This window comes from Pyrus communis, chromosome 11 (assembly GCF_041283825.1).
Source record: "Pyrus communis isolate YQ-2024b chromosome 11, ASM4128382v1, whole genome shotgun sequence".
Classification (NCBI taxonomy): domain Eukaryota; kingdom Viridiplantae; phylum Streptophyta; class Magnoliopsida; order Rosales; family Rosaceae; genus Pyrus; species Pyrus communis.
The window spans coordinates 7,666,616-7,679,434 of NC_142575.1; positions in this window are offsets into that span (position 1 = coordinate 7,666,616).

The window sequence follows — 12,819 nt, forward strand, 5'->3', positions numbered from 1 at the left end:
ATATGACATTTTTTCATCCTTCGACTTTTTATCCAGTTGGGACCTCACTAGCAAGCAGTGGCGGTACGCACATGCATGGAATGGACCAGAAAAGTTAGAATCCGACCTCGCCGGATCTTCTTTATGAAAATAAAAGAGATTATATTTTCTTTTATGTAAAAGAGATTATATTTTTTTTTATATGTCAAAATTGACAGCACACAATCTATATGCTAAATCATGTAGAATTGACAAATCGATTAAAACTTACATCTGCTTTCAAATTTTCTTACATAACATTCTCCTTAGCATAGACATCTCCTTTGAAAATGATCAAATTTAATAAATTATCATACAATTTATTTGACCAATACATAAATTAATACAATTTCAATATTTCAACGTGGTGTATGTGAGAATTGAAATTTCTTGATCTATTTTGAAAAATCAGCCCATATATGAGGTGTGGAAATGTAGTTTACTCAACATGATTAAAGATATGGATTGAGGATACTCTCCGGATCCTCTTTGTGAGTATTCCGGAAATTCTTAAATGGTGTCCGTTCATTATATATTGTACAGTCATAAATCATTTTAAATATTTTTATTTAAAATTAAACAGAAACAGTACCTTAAGAAAACTGACCGCACAATATACGATAAACGAAGATGATGCGAGGATTCCCAGGATTCTCACAAAGAAGATTTGGAGAGAATCCTCACAAAGAGGATCTGGATAGGATCGTCATACAAAGATATGTACCAGCTGAAGAGTATTTTCTCTCTTTTTCCTTTCTTAAAGCATTCAAACCCCACTGCAAGTGACACCCATCCGAAGATGGGATTCCATCTAGATTCAAATTGTGGAGACCCTAGGGATGGAATCCCCTCACAAGACATAACCCTAACTCCTTAACGACAATGACAGCTTTGATGTGACTCCATTTTTCATGACAACAACTCATCAACTTTACCAAAAGAAAAGGAAGGGAAAGAGTGGGAATCTGATTCTTCATTCCACACGTGGAGTAATAGAGCTGAAATGCACGTTGAAGAAAAAAGTGTCGTGGCTAGTAATTTTGTGCCGGGGTTTTGTATACCCGGTGATTCGAATGGGTAGTGCGAGGTTTAGAGTTTGCTGGAAGAGGGAAGACTTCGATTGGGAACGGATTTTTCAATCTAAGGGCATCTTGTCTTTGTGCACACTAGATTTGGCCAGATTTTTTATTAAGAAACTGAAAATGGTAGGATAAAAATGTCAATATAGATGGCTCCAAGGGGGTTAGTTTTTAAAATTTCTCTAATAAGTATTGTTTGGAGTGTACGAGAAATGACACAACATGAGGAGGAGATAGAAGTTCCTTCCCAAACAAGAAGGCTAAAGAGAAGATTGCTAGCACCCTATAGAATTATTTACTTACCAAAACGATAACACTAATGCTATTAATTAGGCACACAAACTGACCACATATATTTGCAATAGTTGGGCCTATATGTATTTTTTTGAACAAACGATATTGTCTACACTAAGGGGATTAGGGAGTGAACTAAGAGCCTAAGCCTCAAAATAGGCTAGTAATAGTATGGTTCAAATTTGTCTTTGACGAAAATCAAACCTAATACCTCTCAAATTCGCCTTTAGAGAGTGTGGTAGTAATGTTGTTAATTTTGTTTGTCTAAATAACTTAACTATTAAAAGTGCAAATGGTTTATTTCTCAAATATCCATGTTTTTAATGAAATACGATAATTACTATATCGAGGAATACATAATGAGATAACATATCCTGAGAGTGCATAACTAACTTTTAAAATTCTAATTAATTAGGTATATACCATCAGAGCATAACTAACTTTTTTTTTTTTTTAACGGACGATAGTACTCACACTAAGGGGTGAGAGAATGAGTTAAGCCTTACAATGAGCTTGCCATAATAATGTAGTTCAACTTCGTTTTTGGCGACAATCGAACCAAAGACCTCTCACTTACTGGTAAAGATGAATAGTATTAGATCGTAGTACTATGTGGCAGAGTAGAACTAACTTTAACTTTAAAAAAGAAAAATACATAGTTTCTCTTTCCTTTTTTGAAACTCTTCTGACTTCATCTTCCACAAGCCACCAGAATAAAGAAAACCCCAGCAAAACTCTCCTCCCTTACTTTTAAATTCCTAAAGATATCATTATCCCTCGTAAACTTGGGTTTGTTAATTGGTAGCTATTGGAAGGCTAATAATTTATTCTCGGATCGCCGTTGCATATGTAAAGTGGCCTGAAATGCTTTACTCGTACTTTCCAATAATAAGATTATTGTCTTTGAACAAGGGAAATAGGATTGAAGTTTTGAGTCTTGACAATTTATTAAGAAAAAAATTATTTATTGATACAAAACCCTCCATCCAAAATCTTCTTGGTCAGTACGAAAATAATTTATTTCTATAATTTCGGTTGGTTGGGGTTGGGGAAGATGGGAAGGGGTTAAAATAAAATCTGGTTCTTTCACTCGGTGTGAAAAATTAAAAATTAAGAACTGCAATGGTGAACTGAGGAAATTCGAGGGAAACAACGATGGGGAGTTTTTCTGTTGATAATTTATTTTATTTTTTTTGAACAAAAACTCGATAAACACGGGCAGGCTTTAAAAAAGTGAAGACCACTTAAAAGTCCAAAGCAAAATATGCTTTTGTCACAATAATAATTAAATATGAATACTGTTGGGATAATACATATTTATATGAAAAACAAAAATACACACGCGCACACACAGATATATATATATATATATATATATATATATATATATATATATATATATATATATATATGTGATACATTTTCATCTTTAGACTTTTAATCGAGTTGGGACCGTACTCCACTAGCAAGCAGTGGCGGTACGTGCATGCATGGAATGGGGAGATTTTTCAATGTGATCCGAATACGGAATGATACATCATGTGTCATTATACAAATGGTAGGATATGTATGTTAAAAATTTAATAACTCAAAAAATAAAATTTCTCACTACTTATATAAAAACACGTGGTGTACTATCCGTGTGCCAGTCACAATGAAATTTTTTTCCATGGAATAGACTAGAAAAGTTAAAAGTATTTCAATGAATTTATATTGATGAAACCCTTCAACAATATTTTTGGAACGTGGCCATTGATTCTTCTTGCCAAATGTTTTATACAATCTGTTAACACCAATCAACACCCGGTTATCCAACTCGCAATGAACTATATGTAAGCACATGAATGCTTTCTTTAATCAAATCACCTTCGAATAACTAATTAATAGTTTTACCTATTCAGGTTCAGTCTAGAAGTTTTAGAATTGAATTACCAATAAGGTTTTACAAATTTTAAACTGCAGGCTGAATATTAAATTATTTTTCTAGTTCAATTGATTGCTTCAATCCGTCAACGGGCACAATTCGTGGTTACCTTACATTTGATAACGGACATAGCCCGTAGTAAAATTTGAGACTTTTTATCATGTTCAGATTATTAACGGACATAATGCCCGTGATTGATTGTAATTTATCATGTTCATCGACCGTGGTAGATGAGTTTTTTTCTTCTAGTGTTCTAAGCTTAGATCTGTGTATGTTTTTATATATTTAACGTGCAAGTTGTGTGTTGTAATTGGAATGAACTTCTCTTAATTGTTTTACTATTTTATTCGTAAAGCTTATTTAGGAGAAGGATTTGCATAGAAACGGGGAGGTGTCTCAAAGCAATCATGCAATTGCATGTATAAAAGTTACAACGCATGACGGCCTGCTGGGTTTAGAAAACGGCAGTCGCATTGGGGCCTCTGTTTCACATACGTTCCTCTTCTTATTTTTGGCAGGGCTATGCTATATATAGACTATTTCTGATTATGGTGCTGGTAGCATGTAAGTTGCGAAAATCAAACCTAATACCTCTCAAAATAGACTATTAATGGATGGGATGATATAGGAGATTAGATGGGATGGATGGTATATGAGATTAGGTAGCTTTATCACCATTTCGAAGGAGTTCATTGATGAGATTGTCGTGATATTCAATTCCTTTCCTGTTGACACCCCCACTTAGCGTGCCATCTAATAATTAGAACAAAATAATCAAGTGAGTTAATACCTATCTATATATGAAAATCGAATTAAGTAAAACAGGTTAATCGATGAAGTAATTGGTCCCAAATCATGTATATGGACGCGGATGTCAAGATCACTTGGTAACAATCTAGGCCATGAGATAGAGAACCTATAAGCATCTAACTTATAGGTTTACTTACACAATACGAGCGCCTAAGAAACCACCATATGCATCTTCTAATGCTTGGGGAACATCCCAGTGAAAGATTGTCACAAATAACTGTATGCCTATATATAACGATATCGGAACGAAAAAAAAAATTAATAGTTTGATTCAATTATGGGTGCACGTTATTAAACTCTAATTATATATTAATGGATGGGATGATATATGAGATTAGATGAGATGGATGGTATATGAGATTAGGTAGCTTTATCACCATTTCGAAGGAGTTCATTGATGAGATTGTCGTAATATTCAATTCCTTTCCTGTTGACACCCCCACTTAGCGTGCCCTCTAATAATTAGAACAAAATAATCAAGTGAGTTAATACCTATCTATATATAGAAATCGAATTAAGTAAAACAGGTTAATCGATGAAGTAATTGGTCCCAAATCAAGTATATGGACGCAAATGTCAACATTACTTGGTAACAATCTAGGCCATGAGATAGAGAACCTATAAGCATCCAACTTCATATCCTTCATAATTGCAACATCTTTCTGTAATGACAAGAAAGGCATAAATAATTATAAGAAAGAAGCTAAAAATTAATTAAGGATCTCATATTCAATGTGCTCTTCAACTTCATAGTGGGAATTTAGGGTTTGGAGAATAATATTATTCCTTGATTGCCAACCTTACAGAGGTAGTATTGATCAATGGCGACATCTCCATTGCTGCGATCATCGATTTTTTCTATCATTAATCATTGAAGTTTTTATTATTTAGAGCATAAAAATGGTAGGAATCATAGAATGAGAACTATTATCTATGTCCATGTAGTGCATTTATAGTCCATATGTATCGGAAAATATACAGACATATACTACATGCAGAAGGGTATTTGATGATAATATGTAGAAGACTATAACCTGGATTAGGGCTGGAAAAATTTCCCACCAATCCCAAACCAAACCGAAAAAATCCCAAACCCAAACCGAAAAATCCCAAACCGAAATTATCCCGAACTTTGGTAATCCCATACCGAAAAATACCGAAATATTCGGTATGTGATTGGTTTTCAGATTTTATTTTTCGGTAATCCTGAAATCCCGAAATCTTCTTTTCCTTTTGCTTTTGGTTCGTACTTCCCACGCTACCAAAGAACAAAGTGTGCAAAAAAGCAAACTGCAATATCAATTATATATTGTTAAAATAATCAAAGTGTGCAGAAAAGCACATGACTGTTGTGTGCTGTCTAAATTACTATCAAGTAAACTGCAAACATAGCCTATTGTATAATATTAAAATAAGGAAAGATTGCAGAAAGATGTCTAAAGACTCAAGACTCTTTAGACAAAGTGTCTCTCCCATCTCTGCCTTCGCCAAAGTCTCCATCTCTGCCTTTGCCAAAATCTCAGGCTCTTCTGTGTCTCCTCTCAAATTCGAAGACCCACCCATCCTCTCACAATCAGACTTCGACAAACTCTCTCCACTTCGGCCACCATCACGCCTCACTGCTTCATCCCCACCTCTGATTCTCTCCAGTGATTCTTTATATGTGTGGGGTTTCAAATCAAGGTTAGGGTTTCAAATTGGGGCTGAGGGTTTCGAATTGGGGGCTCGGGTCAGGAGAAAGACAAAGGTCTGACTATCTCTGCACTCTGTCTCTCTCTCTTGACCTTCAATTTTAATCGATTCACCACTGTTTATGATTTTAAATTGGGGTTTTCAATTTTAAAATTTTAATGTAGGTTTGGATGATTTCAGGTTCGGTTTCGGGAAATCCCGAAATACTGAAAATATTTCGGGAATCCCGAACTTTGAGAATACCGAAATTTTGGTTTGGGATCAATCCTCAGATTTCCATCCAGAAAATAGTCGGTTTGGGACTTGATATGCCGTTTTCGGTTCAGTATCCCATACCGAACTAGCCCTAACTTGGATGGTTGTGGGTGAAGGTGTCCCATATGCTTGGTCCTCTACCATCTTCGTTCCAAGCACCTTCTACTTGAAATATGCATATGCACATTCAAACTGAAGATGTCAATATTCATGCTTGGAATCAAACTGAAACGTGCATGTGCATATATATATGATATAGTATTTCTCACATTGAAATCAAATTAGACCTATGTGATTATATGAAACTCAAATTAATTAAAGGGTAATTAAATAGCTAAGCCCTAGCAGGGACTGGCCTGGTAAGCTGCTGAAGCTGCACCAAAGACGAACCCTGGTTTTAGAGCATCAAACTTGGTCCTGTCGAATGAGTTACAGACAATGGGTCGATTTGGCCTAGCAGCTTTGGTGTTTGCCATTTCAAAGCCATTGAGTAGCAAGACACACAAGACCAAAGAGCCTAACTCATGCTTGCCATAGTTAACTGGAGGGGTTTTGGCGGTCGAGATAGCTAGGTTGGTTCTTCCCTGCATATTGCATGGGCTTTATATAGAGGGCTACGTACCACGTCTAAACGTGAGAATAATTGATAAGCATTTATTTACTAAAATTTGATAAACACGGGCAGTCTTTAAAAAAGTGAAGACCACTTAAAAGTCCAAAGAAAAATATGCTTTTGTCACAATAATAATTAAATATGAATACTGTTGGGATAATACATATTTATAACAAAAACAAAAACACACACACACACACACACACATTTGCAATATTATATATATTTTTTATAGGTAAATAAATATTTCGCAAGCATGTATATAACGTAAAACCTTGGTAGATTGGTTTTGGTCAAGGAATGGAATTAAGTAAAGAGAAGTATTAAAAAAAATCAAAAATTGAAAAGTGGAGAAACGAAGTTGAAGATATTGTAGGATATCATACTTTTTCATCTTTAGACTTTTAATCCAGTTGGGACCGTACTCCACTAGCAAGCAGTGGCAGTACGTGCATGCATGGAAGGGAGAGATTTTTCAATGTGATCGGAACACGAAGTGATACACTATGTGTCATTATATGAATGGTGAGATATGTGTTAAAAATTTAATAACTCAAAAAATAAAATTTCTCACTACTTATATATAAAAACACGTGGTGTACTATCCGTGTGTCAGTCACAATGAAATTTTTTTTCCATGAAATAGACCAGAAAAGCAAAAGTATTTCAATGAATTTATATTGATAAAACTCTTCAACAATATTTTTGGAACGTGGCCCTTGATTCTTCTTGCCGAATGTTTTATACAATATGTTAACACCAATCAACACCCAGTTATCCAACTTGCAATGAACTATATGTAAGCACATGAATGCTTTCTTTAATCAAATCACCTTCGAATAACGAATTAATAGTTTTACCTATTCAAGTTCTATCTAGAAGTTTTATAATTGAATTACCAATAAGGTTTTACAAATTTTCAGCAGCAGGCTGAATATTAAATTATATTTCTATTTTAATTGATTGCTTCAATCCATCAACGGGCACAATTCGTGGTTACCTTACATTTGATAACGGACATAGCCCGCAGTAGAATTTGAGACTTTTTTCATTTTCAGATTATTAACGGACATAGTGCCCGTGATTGATTGTAATTTATCGTGGACATCGACCGTGGTAGATGAGTTTGTTTCTTCTAGTGTTCTAAGCTTAGATTTGTGTATGTTTTTATATATTTAACATGCAACTTGTGTGTTGTAATTGGAATGAACTTCTCTTAATTGTTTTACTATTTTATTCATAACGCTTATTTAGGAAAAGGATTTGCATAGAAACGGAGGTGTCTCAAAGCAATCATGCAATTGCATGTATAAAATAAAAGTTACAATGCATGACGGCCTGCTGGGTTTAGAAAACGGTAGTCACGTTGGGGCCTCCGTTTCACATACGTTGCTCTTCTTATTTTTGGCGGGGCTATGCTATATATAGACTATATCTGATTATGGTGCTGGTAGCATGTAAGTTGAGAATCACAGTAGCATAACAGAGTATGAAACTAAGGGTATCGTTTAATCAACCCAAATTTAGAAGAAGAAAAAGAGATTGTTGAGATGACGACATACTAAGGAATGCATCTTCATTGACTCGGTTCTCGTATATATATTGAGTTACAAGTTGTGTTTATAATAAGTGACCCTATAAGACTTAATATGCTAAAATATAAAACACCCAAATAATAAAATAAAGGGAAAACTTGATATGAATCCAATTTTGTGAGTCATTTTTGAGATAAGTCCAATTATATTCCATGTCAGTTTTTTTTTCATTTTCATACAAATTTACTCCTAAAATTACTTATAAGTAATCAATATTATCCCTTGATTTTAGGATTAGTTATATAACCCACCTCTATTATAGGTAGATTATATTTTTCTATTTTTATTATCTATCTCTATCACATATTGCTTCTATATGTTTTCCTATATTACATAGTAATTTATCTTGCTTATAGGTAGGTAAATTGTGTATTTGTACCCTTCAGTTCGTTTATCTCCCTATTGATTAAATATATTTTCTTCGTTTGATATCTTACTTATAGGTATATGTACATTTATGTTTTAGTACCTTTTAATTAGGTTGTATATTTTTGCAACTTAATCTATGATAAAAATATTTTATTTTATTAAAGGGTAAAGAATTGAAACGTTTTTTTAAATGTTTAGTGGGTTGCAGATGTTTAAATATTCAAAATTTGAAAACAAGGGGTAAAATAGGTTTAAAAAATAGTTAAGTGGACCTAAATCAGAAATTTCAAAAAAATGGACTAAAGCCAATACTACATCAAAAATACTAATATTTTCAACAATCTAAAAGTAAATCTAAAATACTAATATTTTCAACAATCCCATTACTCATGGTGGTAAACGACATGAGTTTGACAACAAACAAATGCGAATGCATACTCCATTAGAGCACTTCTAGTGTGCAGAGGCTCCCAGCAATAGGTAATTCAATCCCCTCCAGTGAATAGTAACGGTCTTTAATGAATATTAATTGTCTTTTGCATCTCCACCGCTAAACTGAATAACCATGACAATAGACAATAAAATTTTAGTATTTTTTATGTTCTAAAAAAACGATTTATTTTTAATTTCGGATAACTGATCTCGTCACATCCATGTATCATTATCTGAAAGTACAATTTTTGAATAGATTTCGATAAGATTTTTAACCAATTTTGTTGCGTGACATGTCCTTCCATGTTGAGAATTGTTGAAAATATTGAAATGTGGTGTAAGGTAGGAGAAAATGGTAAGGTATTTAAAGAAAAAAAATTATTATTTTTTGAATTTTTTTTCGAAATTTTTCAGATTTTAATTATTTTTAAAATTTTTATTAACTTAATTAAGCTAAATTGTTGGATTATAAAAAAAAAATTGAAATCCAACAATACAGATTATGACACGTGCCCCCCAAAATATTTCCCTTTTTTCATATTTTTTAATTTTTTAAATGGAAAAATCTAGACCGTTGATCTAGAAATCAAACGGTACAGATTCAACTGCTATTTAGTGGGCTGCAACGCGGGCCTCACTGCCTGAAATCTTATCGATAATGTGCCCCTACTCGTGTGTGTTATACACGCACCTGACGAAAAAAAATTTATACTTGCATCACTCCCCCTTAAAATTTTATACTTCCTTATCAACAAAACTTTTGTTCTTTTTTTTTTTTTTTTCCCTTTCCTTTTTTTCTTTTCCCTTATCTCTTTTTTTTTCTTTTGTGGGACAAAGTGGAATGGACTTTATGTGGGTAGAAATGAGGTGTCGCAGCATGCCTGGTGGGTGTACTAATGCAAAATCAAATTCATGGGTTCAGCAGATCACGACACAAGTGGTCAGATTGGGACACATGTGAGTTTGGTAAGGCAAAAAATGACTGAAGTGGTTCGATGTGATCTCGTTTTGTGGTCCAGCAACAAGCAATAGTGGTAATTGGGTTCGTTGGGAACAGAAGATGAATTTGCATCAGCATTATGTAGGCAGCGTGACATGGACAATGACGAATATTGTGCAGGTCGATACGAATGCAGTAGTGCAACCCAAAGTTAGTAGGAACGGTGGGTGCAAGATTGCAATACCACCATATCAAAGCACAATAGCGACAAAGAGTTCGTCGATCAGCGGATTGGACAAATGCATTAGCAACAGTACCCAAGAAAACCTAATCCTGAAAAATATCTAAAGGAAATATTAGCATATAGTCCCTAGTTACTAATGTTCATTGGCTAAAACCTTATGGGTTTTCAGATTTTGATCGAAGTTCCTTACATTAATATATTAATGAATTTACACGTAAGTTACATAGTTTTTAATGTAAAATCCATTCATTTTTTTTCCTAATCCATTTTCTAAACTTATATGGGTACATTATATTTCATTTGATTTGATAATGCAGCCATGTCAAGTATAATTGAATAAATTTAATAATGTTATTAAGCCTAGTATCTTTTTTTTTTTTTTTTTTTTTGTAGTGTTGAAAATATGGACCCTTGTTTATATATACACACAATGTAGTGGAGAGTATAATCTATCTTTTAATATTTCAAATCCCACAAATTATGGATTTTATTTAAAATCTCATTATTATTATTATTTTTTTGTAGTGTTGAAAATATGTACCCTTGTTTATATATATATATATATATATATATATATATATATATATAGATACACACACACACACACACACATATATATACATATATATACATACAATGTAGTGGAGAGTATAAATCTATCCCTTAATATTTCAAATCCCACAAATTATGGATTTTATTTAAAATCTCATTAATATAAACAACTACTGATGCACCCCAACTTGGAATGTCCACTTGGACTCCAAATCGAGCTATGTTGGCCGACACCTGCAAGGTGAAGAAGCCATAAAGTGTAATGATGTGGAAAATGTGATTAAATTTAAACCTAAAAGTGCCTAAATGTAACAGTGCGCTAGTGAGCGGGAATGAACTCATTTCATACATGATGTCAGAGCATAAGTAAAGTACAATAAAGTAAGATGAGAATTATACCGTTGAAGGTAATCTGCAATACCGATGTTTGCCAAGAATCCTCATCGATGCGAAAGCTCAGCTTCTAAAACCTAGAGGGGTGAAAAACAAGGGTAAGTGGGCCTGAACATAAAGTTTTAATAAAACCTTTCTGAAAACATTATAACCCCTCACCGTAAAACAAGTATAGTTTTCAAAATATACGTACTATGTATAGTAAGAAAATACTTACCGTAGCCTGCAAAATCTTAAGAATTCAATACGGCACAATAATTCATAAATAAGTGCATGACGTCAATAATCGTATAATCTCACATAAGCAAACATCTCATATTGAGTGCTTATTGACACGTGTTCATGCAAAGGTATTCTAACATGAATAGGATTGGATGTAACAATGATATACGCTCTAGTACTACAATCACATGAAGACTAGCGCTATGCGCAACACATATGAGTCGGAGTTGGCTATTGCAACCTGTACGACATGACTAGCACCTACAATGGATCCAAAGTAAGCGTACGGTGCGATGTGCACATACACGTGAAAGCCTGGCCCTGACCCGAACAAGTACTAACACCGGTGCAGCAAACGATGAGTAGATAACATAAATATAATCACGCCATAGTGATTCGATAATTCTAATCAGCATATAATATTTGCGGTCGTAAATATAATGAAGGCATCCCATGGATACCTGTGCATCCTGCAGGATTCGAAATAATTTTGTAAATTTCGTCATTTCATTAATTCTTGTAAACATTAGTCTAATCTAGACATACGTAGTAAATTCTTTTTCAAATGTATAAATGGAAATTAACAAATACGTATATACTATATAAAAGAAAAGACCCACTCACAGTTACTTGCAAGGTTGCAATCGTTCGAACTAGGCTAGCCAGAGTCTTCGATAGTAATCGTACTTAAGCATAATATTGGAACCCATTAGTAAAACTATATCAAAATGTTTGAATTTGGAGAAACGGATGGTGGATTCAGAATCAGCTTGTCAAAATATGTTAAGAAGGTCCCAGGCAATTTTTGTAAAAAGTCAATGAAAGGTCAACGGTGAACCCTAAAAAAAGTCAACCGAGACGCCCCGATAGTCAACCACATTAAAACTTTGGAATTTCACTAAATGGGTTTCAAAAAAGGACTCGGGACGTCGAAATTAGCTTAGGAGGGTTTTCAAGAATTTTCCGAAAAGTCAACACAAAGAATATTCCCTAAAATATTCCTTAGAATATTCCTTAGTTTTGGAATTGGGCTGGGCCGGATCAGTGGCCCAAAGGTTTGGGCTTAAGACTTGGGTTGGATCAGTGGCCCAAAGGTTTGGGCTTCGGCCGTCTTTTTTTTTTTCTTTTCTTATTCTTCCTCACCGACCGGTTGCCACTACAACTGCCAGATTATGGAAATCCCGCCAAAGAACAAAACGAGATCCAAATAGCTTGATTTCTCAACTATTTTTCACACTCTTCCTATCAAAGTGAAGATAAACGAGTGTAGTTTAGGATTATACCTTCCCCTCGAGTCACCCGTGGCCAGAGTTGACATGAAAAGGTCTGCAACTCACGGCATACATCATCGGAAAACTGGGGAATAGTATCTCTGCATTCAAATGTC